Source organism: Pelobates fuscus, chromosome 12, assembly GCF_036172605.1.
Source record: "Pelobates fuscus isolate aPelFus1 chromosome 12, aPelFus1.pri, whole genome shotgun sequence".
Classification (NCBI taxonomy): domain Eukaryota; kingdom Metazoa; phylum Chordata; class Amphibia; order Anura; family Pelobatidae; genus Pelobates; species Pelobates fuscus.
In genome coordinates, this window is record NC_086328.1 from 11,497,820 (window position 1) to 11,512,175 (window position 14,356).

The 14,356-nt window shown below is 44.4% G+C and overlaps 1 protein-coding gene across 3 annotated transcripts in view; it reads right to left on the minus strand.

The window, feature by feature from the left end:
- GSE1 (Gse1 coiled-coil protein) overlaps nucleotides 1–14,356 on the minus strand; it is a 330,654-nt gene that overhangs the window by 131,544 nt on the left and 184,754 nt on the right. The window lies entirely within an intron of this gene.

A 14,356-nucleotide genomic window follows, 5' to 3' on the forward strand; every position in this document is an offset into this window, starting at 1 on the left:
ACAGAGGCTATTTATTTTACTCCTATGCACAAGTGCTGGGTTTCAGTCAATGACAATTTAGATCATTTTCCATTATAGCAACGGTTTTAGGAAAGAGTAGACCCCGATCAGACAGGAGAAGGTTAATAAAGATAAATATCAAAATAAAAAACATAATTAAAAAAAAATAAAAAAAAATTAGGGGGACTAGAGAGCTTTCGGGAAGGTAGAAGATGGGATGTGTAGACAGAAGCAAAGAGAAAAATAAAAGCATGATGTTAAGGAGGAGACAAAAAGAAAATCTTGAGAGCATGAAGGTAGAGAGAGAGATAATATAGAGAGGCAGAGCAAGCGAGGGAGGGAGGGGAAGAGAGAGCGAGAAGAGGAACACAGCCAGAAAGGGGTCAGTTAATTCAACTGGAAATATTATTGCAAAGGGAGATTTATTGTCAGCAGACCACATTAGCACTGGCACAGTGGGGCACTAGGTTTGCGCTCCGACTGAGCTTGCAGATAAATTAAAGACATCTGGAGGAGCAGAATGGAAAGGGGAGATTATTAATACAGAAATTTAGAAGCCAAGGTCTGAGCCACGAATCCATCACGGCAAGCAGTTACTGTTCAATAAATTAAGGGAGATAAGGATGGAAGGATCTGTGTATTAAAGGCAGCATTCATTTCCAGACTGGCAGAAGGAGACCTTTCTCCTGGGCTTTCAACCTTTACACTGGAAGCTGCTCAGATGGATTTCGTACAGATTCTGCAAACAGGTTATGGACTCAATACACACCTGCAACCAAAAGTCACGACTGTATACGGTAGTCACAAATAGCTCCTGATCAGAATTTACACTGTGCTTGCGCAGTCACGCTACCTCGTACATGGATACGGAGTATCTACACTACTTGTATCTTTCCACATTAATACTCTATAACAGAACAGATCGGGCGCCCTGGGAGTCTATGTTTGGAATCTAGCTAATGTCTTTTTCATGTCAAATATATTTGAAGGAACATCCTCTATAGTAAAGTGCGGGAAAAAAAAGAAAATAAAAAAAAAAGATATTATCCAGCCGTCCTTTTCTGCTTACATGCTGTAAATGAAACATTAAATCTCCCCTCGCCACCCCCCACCATTGTGGAATATTTGACCTCTTTACTTGAAAATGCCTGCAAGCTAAATATTAAGTGTTATATATGAAGAAAAGAACAATACACAGATCTAGAGACAAGAATCCAGGAAAAATACAGATATAGACAGAACTAACCAATATAAAAAATAGACAGATAAAATACAGGGAGATGAAAAACCAGACAGAAGACAGACAGAAAAAATCAGAAGCAAAAAAAAAGAGAAAAACACAGACAAATAAAAATATTCACACTATAGACAAATAGATAGATGGAGATATACAACCGATAAGGTTAGAAAGAGTGCATCCATTTAAAATTACGTGCATTCCGATTAAACCCATCTTGACATTAAGAATCATATAACTATTTTGTAGTGTCCAGAAAACGGAGCGTCAAAACACAGAATATAGATTTCTTATTTCTAATAAGGGAAATAGTACATAAAGCGTGCAATTAACCGAAATTGGAAGGCAGAAGATTGGGTGGTATTGCAAGGGAATGCTATGGTACAGAAAGGCTGGTAGATACCTGGACTAGCCTTCCAGTGAAAGTGGTAAAAGGAAGTTGGCACTAAATGACGTTACGGGTGGGTACTGTTCACAAAAACTGGAACAATAGTCGAAACATTTCTTTGAAAGGAGCTTCTCTTGCAGTTACTCACAAAACTAAGAACTATAGAGAATAAAAAGAAAAATAACATAGCTGGAGAGTTGATGGGTTTTTATTTCTCCCATCCAACTACTGTTGCCTAATTATTGCAATTCCCTTGGTAGCTCCACAATTACCGAACCGCAGCGCTCTCATGACGGTGTCACTTTAATGTATGCCTACAATTTGCACAAGACAAAAAAATGATGCTGTAAGTTGTCACCAATTTTAGTGGGTTTATCGATGTTTGGGCTTACTTGCCATCTTATTACTATTTTCTTATTCATAACAAAGGACGCACCTGACCAAACAAAAGTATTTACCTTCAATGGAACAGATGTGAATTATGCCCTACCAAGGAGGTAAATTATCAGAGGACCAGTATAGCTGTTAAAGATGAGCCAGCAGTCATATCTGCAGATAGTTTGTTGCCCCTGGTGAACAAGCTCAGAACAGTCTAATTTACTGATCATGGTGGGAGGGCTACCAACTCAGCATCATTCTTTCCCATTAAAACAGCAGCATCCACTTCAGCTGACGATTTCAGGCAATTAAATCCCATAGCCAGGTCATAGGCTACAAGCTGTGTACACACAGGATGAAACCATGGGGAAGTAGTCACGAGTCATACCTACCGGCCCAATTCTGCATAAGAAAATCCATTATTAGTGATGTTTCGCTAAGAGCCCTGCAGAATATTTAATAGCACAGAAAGGTAACTGGTTCCTTTGTTTAAGGGCCAGCAGGTATCTTTATTTATGAAAAGAGCTATTTTACTCCTCAGCATTAGAAATGTCGCTGGGAAAATCGGAATTGTATTTAAATACAGTCTTTTGTTCCAGCATCGCTGATCAACAAACAACTGCAGCATTAGATAGACCTAGATAGACAGACGGACGGACGGACGGACAGAATGTTGACATCAACATGAAGCACAGTTAATTTATTTTTGTATTGTGCAGCATTTTATTCATAGAGGCCGGGTCTTTCAGTTAGAGTAATTCAAAAATGACATTAATATCTGTATGTCAATTTATTTAAGTCATTTCTCTAAATCAGGGTATGACAACACAAAAGTGTCCAGAACATAGGACAAAGTTCTCCACTGAATTTTGGGTAAAGCACAGAGGGAAGTTTAAAAGCCAGGGATATCTTTAAATCATTAAAAAGCACACATTACTGAGGCCATCCTTAAAGGAACACTCAAAACACACTGTAGTTGTTATGGTGTTAGAAGTGCCTACTGTCGCAGTATATTTCCTCCACCAGACACTTCTAGACACTGGGTGGAGCTACTGCCATCTAGAGATGTCAATCTCCCAGCCATCACCAGCGACAGCTGCACATATATTAGTTGTATCTCTGGTGGATCCTTTGGTCATGCAGATCCCCCAGAGCATGCGCAAGAGTACAGTAGTAACATTGGCTCTTGCCGCTGAAACGCCAGGAGCAGAAGAGGACCAGCCAGAGAAGATGGTGGCCCACGCATGGGACAGGTTCAGTTAAAGGACCACTATAGGCACCCAGACCACTTCAGCTCAATAAAGTGGTCTGGGTGCCAGGTCCACCTAGGATTAACCCTTTCTGCTGTAAACATAGCAGTTTCAGAGAAACTGCAATGTTTACTTTAGGGTTAATCCAGCCTCTATTGCAGGCATAGGCAACCTTCGGCACTCCAGATGTTTTGGACTACACCTCCCATGATGCTTTGCCAGCATTATTGGTGTAAGAGCATTATGGGGGATGTAGTCCACAAAATCTGGAGTGCCGAAGGTTGCCTACTCCTGCTCTAGTGGCTGTCTCATTGACAGCCGCTAGAGGCGCTTCCGCGCTTCTCACTGTGATTTTCACAGTGAGAAGACGCCAGCGTCCATAGGAAAGCATTGAGAATTCTTTCCTATGGGCTGGCTGAATGCGCGCTGGCTCTTGCCGCGCATGCGCATTCAGCCGATGACATCAGAAGAGGGAGGAGAGTCCCCAGCGCCGAGGGAGCCTGGCGCTGGAGAAAGTTGAGTATTTAACCCCCTTCCTCCCCCTTCAGCCCGGCGGGAGTGGGACCCTGAGGGTGGGGGCACCCTCAGGGCACTATAGTGCCAGGAAAACAAGTATGTTTTCCTGGCACTATAGTGGTCCTTTAAGTAAATCTCACCTATCCCTGCCTACTGGCGTAGTCACTCGATGTCAAATTATGCAAAGTTGCCAGACGGTGACAGTGCCGCTTAAAAGCTTATTTGCCACTGTCAGTAAAAGTCCAAACTAGTGGAAGTAGGCTTGCTTTAGACACTACATAGAAGAGAAAGATGCGCGATCTTGATCCTTTGTCAAGATTTTAATATTTTTGCCACTAATCCCAATGACAGCCAAAGTCATCAAAATAATATGCTCCCTAAGGACTAATGAAGTAACCCACACATTTAACTGCAGGACTTTATTGAGCTGCCGATACCCAATAAGCAGGACATTCCATGCGGATATAAGATACTTAAAGTCCAGACTGTGAGAACAACAAATATTTGTTCTCAAAGAGTGAATATCTTAAAGGACCACTATAGTGCCAGGAAAACATATTCGTTTTCCTGGCACTTTAGTGCCCTGAGGGTGCCCCCACCCTCAGGGACCCACTCCCGCCGGGCTCTGGGGGGAGGAAGGGGTTAAACTTACCTCTTTCTCCAGCGCCGGGCGGGGAGCTTTCCTCCTCCTCTCCTCCTTCCTTGCGACGTCATCGGCTGAATGCGCATGCGCGGCATGAGCCGCGCTCGCATTCAGCCGGTCGCATAGGAAAGCATTTACAATGCTTTCCTATGGGACGCTTGCGTGCTCTCACTGTGATTTTCACAGTGAGAATCACGCAAGCGCCTCTAGCGGCTGTCAATGAGACAGCCACTAGAGGATTTAGAGGCTGGCTTAACCCTTCTCTGAAACTGCTATGTTTATAAAAAAAAAATGGGTTAACCCTAGCTGGACCTGGCACCCAGACCACTTCATTAAGCTGAAGTGGTCTGGGTGCCTAGAGTGGTCCTTTAAGATTATTGGGAGTGGGGAGGGGTGGGGGTGATTGAAACAGGAAATGTGATTACCAACCTTGTGTCTTCACATTGTGTATTCAGTAATCCTTACGTCTACACATACACCTTAGCTTTACAATAGTGATTATAGTTTTTATTCTTTTTCCTCCCACCGACCATTAATATGACACTCTCACCTTTATCACCACTCACCAGAAAGCGCCTCATTACCCCTTGTCGAGATGCCATACAGCATGTCGGCTGCATAATAATGATTACAAAGGCATAACGGGCCGGATAGATACAGCAACTGTCTCAACAAATCCCACTCCAACTCTCCAGGCTTTCTAATTAAGAATCTGTTTTGAGAGCTCGGTCTGGGATCAGCACACAGATCCGGGAAGGGAATTGTGCCGTATTATGAGAGCAGCCAGCATAAAATTACAAGCATGCTAAAACAAAGAAAAAACCAAGAGTAGATTCCGATTAAAGCTATGGTAAACCCAAAACTATTCTATGCACTGGATACAAGTACTAAACAGACATTTGTATTTTACTCTCCAGCTCCTCCCTGATCTGGGATTGGATTTTAAGTCTATTTGTTTTACCGGTAACTTCCAACATTGCACAGCAAATACCAAACTCGTCCACTAGGGGAAATATTGGCGTGTGCTGCTGATGTTTTATGCACAACTTTGCTGACGATGTTTGGGGAGGGGGTAAAACCAGAGGTTTACTTCTTTAAAGCATAGCTACTGCTATAACTATTAAGTTTCCCGGGTAACAGAACAGTTTGTGTTGGGGTTTGTTCTCACCTAAAAAGGGTAATCCGAGGGCAACTTGGTAATATTCCTCAGCAGCTAGCTTCGGCCCTACCCATTTCACGGTCTTAAACTCAAATTAAAGCAGTTAATGTTTTTTTTAATTCACAGAATCTAGCGGCTGTTCACCTAGCTTCACTCCAGGTTCTGACACCTAGTTCAAGTGGGCATTTGCTTTGCTGCCACAGCTGGGTTCAGTCTGACTGAGGTTGGGTTATCCCACATTTCAACAATCTCCCTCACTGAAAACACTTAAAGGGACACTATAGTCACCAAAACAACTTTAGCTTATTGAAGCAGTTTTGGTGTATAGATCATGCCTCTGCAGTTTAACTGCTCAATTATGTGCCATTTAGGAGTTAAATCACTTTGTTTATGCAGCTTTAGTCACACCTCCATGCATAGGACTTACACAACCCTCCTAAACACTTCCTATAAAGAGCCATCTAATGTTCATACTACCTTTACTAAAATTATGTGTAATTTAGTATTTCTTATATCCTGCTTTGTTAATAGCTTGAAAGACCCTGCAGGAGCCTCGTGTGTGATTAAAATTAAATTTACAGAGCAGGAGATATCTTTTAAAGGAACTGTGGCGAAATCGACCTCGCCACGTGTCCTTGGAGAGGGCTGCTTGCCCGCCTCTTGCCTTTAGACTATGGCCCCTGTTCTTTTTCCCTGCAGAAAGGCTGGTTTGTGCCTTTCTGCGGACTGTTAAAGCCATGCTACCCCAGATAGCTATGCCATGGAGCCCAGCCGTATACTGAAAGACTGTATGAAATACTTTGGCTCCATGGCGATTGAACTGTATGTATGTGATCTGAGCGCCATCCGGTAATAATATGCGCTCAGATCTAAACTATCTGGGGATAGGTAGAATGTCTGTATTTTATGTAATAAATGTAACCTTGTGTATTTTATTGTATTTTATGTATTTTATTGTCCTTTGTCTGCCATGTGGCTAATGGAGTTTTGCCTCTGTCCTTGGAGATAATTGGATTACGTCACAATTATATCCAGGATAGAAGACTCTGTGGAACTGGTTTTGGGCAGAAAAGCCATGCTTCATTTGGTCACAAAGGACTTCGATCTATCTTTTGAACCAATGGACCAATTTGGATGATTTTGACATAGGGTTGTATTTGGAGTATGCTGCTTATGAAAATGTATGTTTGTGACATGTATATTTTAGAAGTTATAAATATTGTGTAAAAACTGTATTCCTCTGCCTGTGATAATGAGATTACCCATTGTGTTCAGTAATCATATCACAGGCAGAGGGGAGGATTTTGTGTGGGAGTGTCTGTGTGTATTCTACGGATTGATTGGTTGTTCTGTAATACCCTGTGGGCTGTACTGTGGTTGTGGATTGGGAATAAAAGAGACTGTATGTGTCAGGACAGTCAGATTCTGCTTAACCCTCAAAACGAAGTGTCGTCTCGTTATTGGGGGAAATTGGATTGTATGCTGACTGCCAGGAGTGTAACCCTTTCGTATGGTTTTCCTGTTCGGCTGTTTCCAGGATTCGTAGAGTTTGCAGTTCGGGAGATTGGTGCTTACAGTTGCTGCCTGTGCATCTGGAAAGGGGAATATCGCCTAAACGGTTTTAAACTCTGGTGAGCAAAACGGTCCGTTACAGGAACACTATAAGGTCAGGAACACAAACCTGTATTCCTGACCCTATAGTGTTAAAAATACCATCTAGCCCACCTTTACCCCCTAAATAATGTAAAATCTTACTTGTATTCCAGTCTGCTGCTACTGGCTCTGCCCCTGATCTGCCTACTTGGCTGACATTATCAGAAATGTTGAACAAAATTGCAATGCAATTGCAATGCTTTCACATAGGAAAACACTGGATTGGCTGAGACTGTCAAAGAGGCAGATCAGGGGCAGAGTCAGCACAAGCCAAACACAGCGCCGACAAATCAGCATCTCCCCATAGAGATGCAATGAATTAATGCATCTCCATGAGGAAAGTTCAGTGTCTGCATGCAGAGGGTGGAGACACTGAATTCCAATCACACTGTGCAGCACCTCTAGTAGCGATCTAAGGAGTTGCCAGTGGAGGTATCCCTAGGCTGTTTTCTCTGAAAAAACAATGATTGCTGAAAAAAAGCCTGAAGGGAATGATTACACTCACCAGAACAAATACAATAAGCTGTAGTTGTTTTGGTGACTGTAGTGTCCCTTTAAAGTCAGTTAGCATCTGATTGAAAATGAAACCATTTTGTTTTCATGCAGGCTGTGTCAGTCACGGTCAAGGGAGGTGTGGATAGGGCTGCATGGGCAGAAACAAAAGTGATTTAACTCCTAAATGGCAGAAAAATTGAGCAGTGCCACTTCAGTAACATGATCTATACACTGCTTAAAAAGCTAAAGTTGTTTTGGTGACTATAGTGTCCCTTTAAATGTAATTTTGTTTCTCATACAATATTTGGCTTATTGTACTAACAGTATTACCATTCTGAGAGTCTGCTTGAGGGAATCTTCCTACCGCATTACTAAATGCTTTAACCAGAAATTCCAGCCCTAGCTGACCTGGTTTAAAAGATAGTATGAACATAGCTCACTTAGGAAAATAAATCGTCGTAACAAAATGAGTTAAAAGGGACACTCCAAGACAAAAAATAAAATAAGATCTGCTACTTTGAAATATTTATTTCAGTATTCTATGCAAATGTGTCAAATTTAAGGAGAACGACTATTTTTCCTCAATCCATTTGATCACCTTGTTTACTTGCTCATATTGATTCAATGAGTGCACGATACGCACTTTGGATTCAACAAGCCCCAAAGAAAGGGTTAAAAACACTGTAGAAGATCCATCAGTCTCTTTCTCTGTGTCTCTTTCTATCCTACACACAGGGAGCACATTAAGGTCAGGGCAGAAGTGTAATAAGCTTTATGTGCTCTCGGAAGATTTCCTCTGCCTTCCTTTCTCCAACCAATATGCCAATTAAGAGAAATTTGGCAGCATTTCCAGCTCTTAATTAAAAGGCTCATGACCATTCGGTGAGCAGGGGAGAGGAGAGGGGATGTAGAGAGACAGGGAGATGCAAAAGAGACAGGAGAGGAAGCAGTGGAAGAAAACCTGGTGTAAGGAAAACCGACTTCAAGAAGAAGGTAGAGATAACAGTGAGACAATTCAACTGAACGACGCAGAATAATAAAAAACGAGCAAAGTCAGAGAAAGGCAATTAGATTGAGAAAAAGAAAGTGAAGGAGATAGATGGAAAGGTAAACAGGATTTGCGGGTCAAGACGAATAGTGAGGGATGTATAAATGAAGTATGAGAGATGGAAAGAAAATAGAAAACTTGATTTGAAGATGGAAAGCGAAATGATAGAAGATGGTAAGAAGATGTTGGCCACCAGTAAGGGAACAGAAGGTAAGGGAGGAAATAGGGAGGAGTTAATAGGAAGCAGAGTGTGAAAAATGAGAGAGAGTCATTCAGAGTAAGCAGATTGCAAGGCAGGAAAAAGAGACTCATTCGTAGGAAGCTATCAAAAGAACTGCGGGAGGGTTATGAGGGGGAAACAGTCTGAGGGAGGGTTATTAGGAGGAAACAGTCCAAAGGAGGTTTATCAGGAGGAAACAGGCTGAGGGAGGGTTATCAGGAGGAATCAGGCTGAGGGAGGGTTATCAGGAGGAAACAGGCTGAGGGAGGGTTATCAGGAGGAAACAGGCTGAGGGAGGGTTATCAGGAGGAAACAGGCTGAGGGAGGGTTATCAGGAGGAAACAGGCTGAGGGAGGGTTATCAGGAGGAAACAGGCTGAGGGAGGGTTATCAGGAGGAAACAGGCTGAGGGACGGTTATCAGGAGGAAACAGGCTGAGGGACGGTTATCAGGAGGAAACAGGCTGAGGGACGGTTATCAGGAGGAAACAGGCTGAGGGAGGGTAGTGAGGAGGAAACCGTCCGAGGGAGGGTTATCAGGAGAAAACAGTCTGAAGGAGGGTTATGAGGAGGAAACAGTCTGAGGGAGGGTTGTGAGGAGGAAACAGTCTGAGGGAGGGTTGTGAGGAGGAAACAGGCTGAGGGAGGGTTGTGAGGAGGAAACAGTCTGAGGGAGGGTTATTAGGAGGAAACAGGCTGAGGGAGGGTTATCAGGAGGAATCAGGCTGAGGGAGGGTTATCAGGAGGAAACAGGCTGAGGGAGGGTTATCAGGAGGAAACAGGCTGAGGGAGGGTTATCAGGAGGAAACAGGCTGAGGGAGGGTTATCAGGAGGAAACAGGCTGAGGGAGGGTTATCAGGAGGAAACAGGCTGAGGGACGGTTATCAGGAGGAAACAGGCTGAGGGACGGTTATCAGGAGGAAACAGGCTGAGGGACGGTTATCAGGAGGAAACAGGCTGAGGGAGGGTAGTGAGGAGGAAACCGTCCGAGGGAGGGTTATCAGGAGAAAACAGTCTGAAGGAGGGTTATGAGGAGGAAACAGTCTGAGGGAGGGTTGTGAGGAGGAAACAGTCTGAGGGAGGGTTATTAGGAGGAAACAGTCTGAGGGAGGGTTATTAGGAGGAAACAGTCTGAGGGAGGGTTATCAGGAGGAAACAGTCTGAGGGAGGGTTATCAGGAGGAAACAGTCTGAGGGAGGGTTATCAGGAGGAAACAGTCTGAGGGAGGGTTATCAGGAGGAAACAGTCTGAGGGAGGGTTATCAGGAGGAAACAGTCTGAGGGAGGGTTATCAGGAGGAAACAGTCTGAGGGAGGGTTATCAGGAGGAAACAGTCTGAGGGAGGGTTATCAGGAGGAAACAGTCTGAGGGAGGGTAATTAGGAGGAAACAGACTGAGGGAGGGTAATTTGGAGGAAACAGTCTGAGGGAGGGTTGTGAGGAGGAAACAGTATGAGGGAGGGTTGTGAGGAGGAAACAGTCTGAGGGAGGGTAGTGAGGAGGAAACCGTCCGAGGGAGGGTTGTGAGGAGGAAACAGTCTGAAGGAGGGTTATCAGGAGGAAATAGTCTGAGGGAGGGTTGTGAGGAGGAAACAGTCTGAGGGAGGGTTGTGAGGAGGAAACAGTCTGAGGGAGGGTTGTGAGGAGGAAACAGTCTGAGGGAGGGTTATGAGGAGGAAACAGTCTGAGGGAGGGTAGTGAGGAGGAAACCGTCTGAGGGAGGGTAGTGAGGAGGAAACCATCTGAGGGAGGGTTGTGAGGAGGAAACAGTCTGAGGGAGGGTTATTAGGAGGAAACAGTCTGAGGGAGGGTTATGAGGAGGAAACAGTCTGAGGGAGGGTAGTGAGGAGGAAACAGTCTGAGGGAGGGTTGTGAGGAGGAAACAGTCTGAGGGAGGGTTATGAGGAGGAAACAGTCTGAGGGAGGGTAGTGAGGAGGAAACCGTCTGAGGGAGGGTAGTGAGGAGGAAACCATCTGAGGGAGGGTTGTGAGGAGGAAACAGTCTGAGGGAGGGTTATTAGGAGGAAACAGTCTGAGGGAGGGTTATGAGGAGGAAACAGTCTGAGGGAGGGTTATCAGGAGGAAGCATAGTCTGAGGGAGGGTTATGAGGAGGAAACAGTCTGAGGGAGGGTTATCAGGAGGAAACAGTCTGAGGGAGGGTTATCAGGAGGAAACATAGTCTGAGGGAGGGTTATCAGGAGGAAACAGTCTGAGGGAGGGTAATTAGGAGGAAACAGACTGAGGGAGGGTAATTCGGAGGAAACAGTCCGAGGGAGGGTTGTGAGGAGGAAACAGTCTGAGGGAGGGTTATGAGGAGGAAACAGTCTGAGGGAGGGTTATGAGGAGGAAACAGTCTGAGGGAGGGTAGTGAGGAGGAAACCATCTGAGGGAGGGTTGTGAGGAGGAAACAGTCTGAGGGAGGGTTATTAGGAGGAAACAGTCTGAGGGAGGGTTATGAGGAGGAAACAGTCTGAGGGAGGGTTATCAGGAGGAAGCATAGTCTGAGGGAGGGTTATGAGGAGGAAACAGTCTGAGGGAGGGTTATCAGGAGGAAACAGTCTGAGGGAGGGTTATCAGGAGGAAACATAGTCTGAGGGAGGGTTATCAGGAGGAAACAGTCTGAGGGAGGGTAATTAGGAGGAAACAGACTGAGGGAGGGTAATTCGGAGGAAACAGTCCGAGGGAGGGTTGTGAGGAGGAAACAGTCTGAGGGAGGGTTATGAGGAGGAAACAGTCTGAGGGAGGGTTATGAGGAGGAAACAGTCTGAGGGAGGGTTATCAGGAGGAAACAGACTGAGGGAGGGTAATTCGGAGGAAACAGTCTGAGGGAGGGTTGTGAGGAGGAAACAGTCAGAGGGAGGGTTGTGAGGAGGAAATAGTCTGAGGGAGGGTTGTGAGGAGGAAACAGTCTGAGGGAGGGTTGTGATGAAGGAGTATACATATAGGAGTAGAGAGAGAAATATATTAACATAAAAGTAAGACTAAGGAAGAAAATGGGAGAGGTATAAAAAGGAATTGGCGTAGGCATCATGAGGAAACGAGTGTGATGAAGCTTCGGAGAGTTATTACAAGTTGAATGTGAGATAAGAAACTGAGGAAAGTCATTAGCTCTCCCTAAGTGGACTGAGAAGGGAAACATGGTGATTCAGTCCATATCTATTTATCTTAGTATTTTCAAACCATTGGCTCACCTATTCTGCACATGTTTCAGGTTGAATGCACAGCAGTTATTCTTGATTGAGTTTCCTGCTCGAGGCTAGTAGTATGTATACTCTCTGTGTATATATATATATATATATATATATACCCCATTTAAGCATGTTCAGGTGAGTGCAACCACCCCCCCATGTTCCATATATATATATATATATATATATATATATTTTTTTTTTTATTTTTTTTATTTTATTCAATTTAGAATAACATATACATCTTTTCCATTATAGTCGATTAAGTATAACGTGTGTACATATTGATGTCATAATGGGTATGTTAACGGTAATGGGTAAAACAATAGGGATCTGTGGCCAGTCTTTGTTGACTTTATGTTGATACTAGGTGGCATAGTCCCGTGGACCATTGTGTCATAGTGTGTCATAAAGGCGTCTTTTTACTCCTTCTGCCTCGGTGTGGCCTCCGCTACTTATTGGGTCTAGATCTAGCAGCTTTGGGAAGTGGAGTCAGCCTCTTTATTGTGTTGCTGGATGGCGTACTTTGCCGGTTTTTGTTGATGCTCTCCGGTTGCCCCTGATTCTTGGTAGGAGGTGGTGTCCCTTGCTGTGACATGTGTGTCAAGCCAGTCTTTTGTAGGAAGGTCTCCAGATCATCCTCTGAAGTAAGCGTGTGTCTCTTTCCCTCAATTTATGTAAGGAGTGAACCCCTCTGTGCCCCAGCGGTACCTGATATTGGCGTCTCCTAGTTTCCTGGCTATAGGTGCCAGTTGTCTTTTCTCCACGAGTACGGAGAATTGTGTGTCTGGGTATATAGCTACCCTGTGGCCCTCGATTGATACTGTTCCCAGTTCTCTGGATTTAGTCATTATGGCAGATCTCGCGGAGATGTCCCGGGTCAGCACAATAACATCTCTGGGTGCTGCGATGGGTGCTGCAGCATACTTCCGTACTCTAAACGCCGAAGTGATTGGAGGTAAGTCAGGTGCGTCTGTAATTCCCATGGCTGTCGGGAGGGTGTGAGCATAGGGTAGGAGCTGTGTGTTATCGACCTCTTCTGGGATGCCTCTGAGGCGTACGTTTTTTTCGCCTGTGTCTGACCTCCATTGTGGTAATTGTGCGTCTAATTTGTTTTACCTGTGAGGTAAGGTCTTTTATATCTCGGCTTGAGGTCTGGAGTTTTTCATCTCTGGAGGATTCTCTTGTTTCTAGGCTGTTGCTTTTTTGCCGTACCTCCTCCACCTCTGTCTGCACTTTCTGCAGGTCGTCCCTCCAGATCTGTCTCATCTCCATCAGGAGCCTTTTTATGTCGCCTTTTGTGGCAGGTGCTTCGTCTTCCTCAGACTCCGTGGTGTAGGATCGAGGAGAGGGCAGTGAGTCTTCCTCTTCCTGGGAGGCTTCAGATGCCTCGGGTGTGCCGCGGGCCTCAGGCGCCATCTTAGGTCTCTGTGTGGTCGCAGGCCTCTCGAAAGCTAGTCTGATATCTGGCTGTTGGGGCTTGGTGCCTCTTGTTTTTCTTCCCCATTCTCTCTGCTTGGGGGGTTTCTGTCTCTCGGGTGGAATTTCTACGATTTCCTGGTGTTTTCCGTGTTTTTTTTTTTTTGTTTTTTTTTAATTCTTTATTTTGGTTGTGCAAGAGTTTGACAAGCATACTTATTATTATGCCATTACATAAAATACAAGCACTTCAGTAGGTATAGCATTGTGGCATATATGAAAAACTGCACATTTTTTGTTTTTTGTTCACGTGTGTGTTGCCAGAGTTTAACGCATTTTAAAACATAATAAAACGGAGGCAATTCAAATTGTAAAGCATTGTGGCACATGAGGGAAACTGCACAGGTATTTTAGCTTAAACATATTTAAATTGTTCCAGTCAGTGGTTGCTTGGTCAAGAGAGGTGGAAAGACATATTTTATGCACAGTGACTGGGATGTAACAAAGTAGATCACATTAAAATATGAGTGTATTTCAAGATGTGGAACTGGAAGCATTGGGTAACCTCTAGGTAGTACTCATGTGTGCTCTGGTAGGTTTGCAGCCATCCGTTGTCAGGAGCAAGCAATAGGCAATGCGGAGGAAGTCCAGGAGCCAGGCAATTGTCTCCAAGAGAGGTTTGGCTGTTAAGCCTGTGAGTTGCCCAGATGGGTTTAGCCGATGCCCTTTGGGTGCTGGATACTCTCCAGGCACGAATGAGTGTTC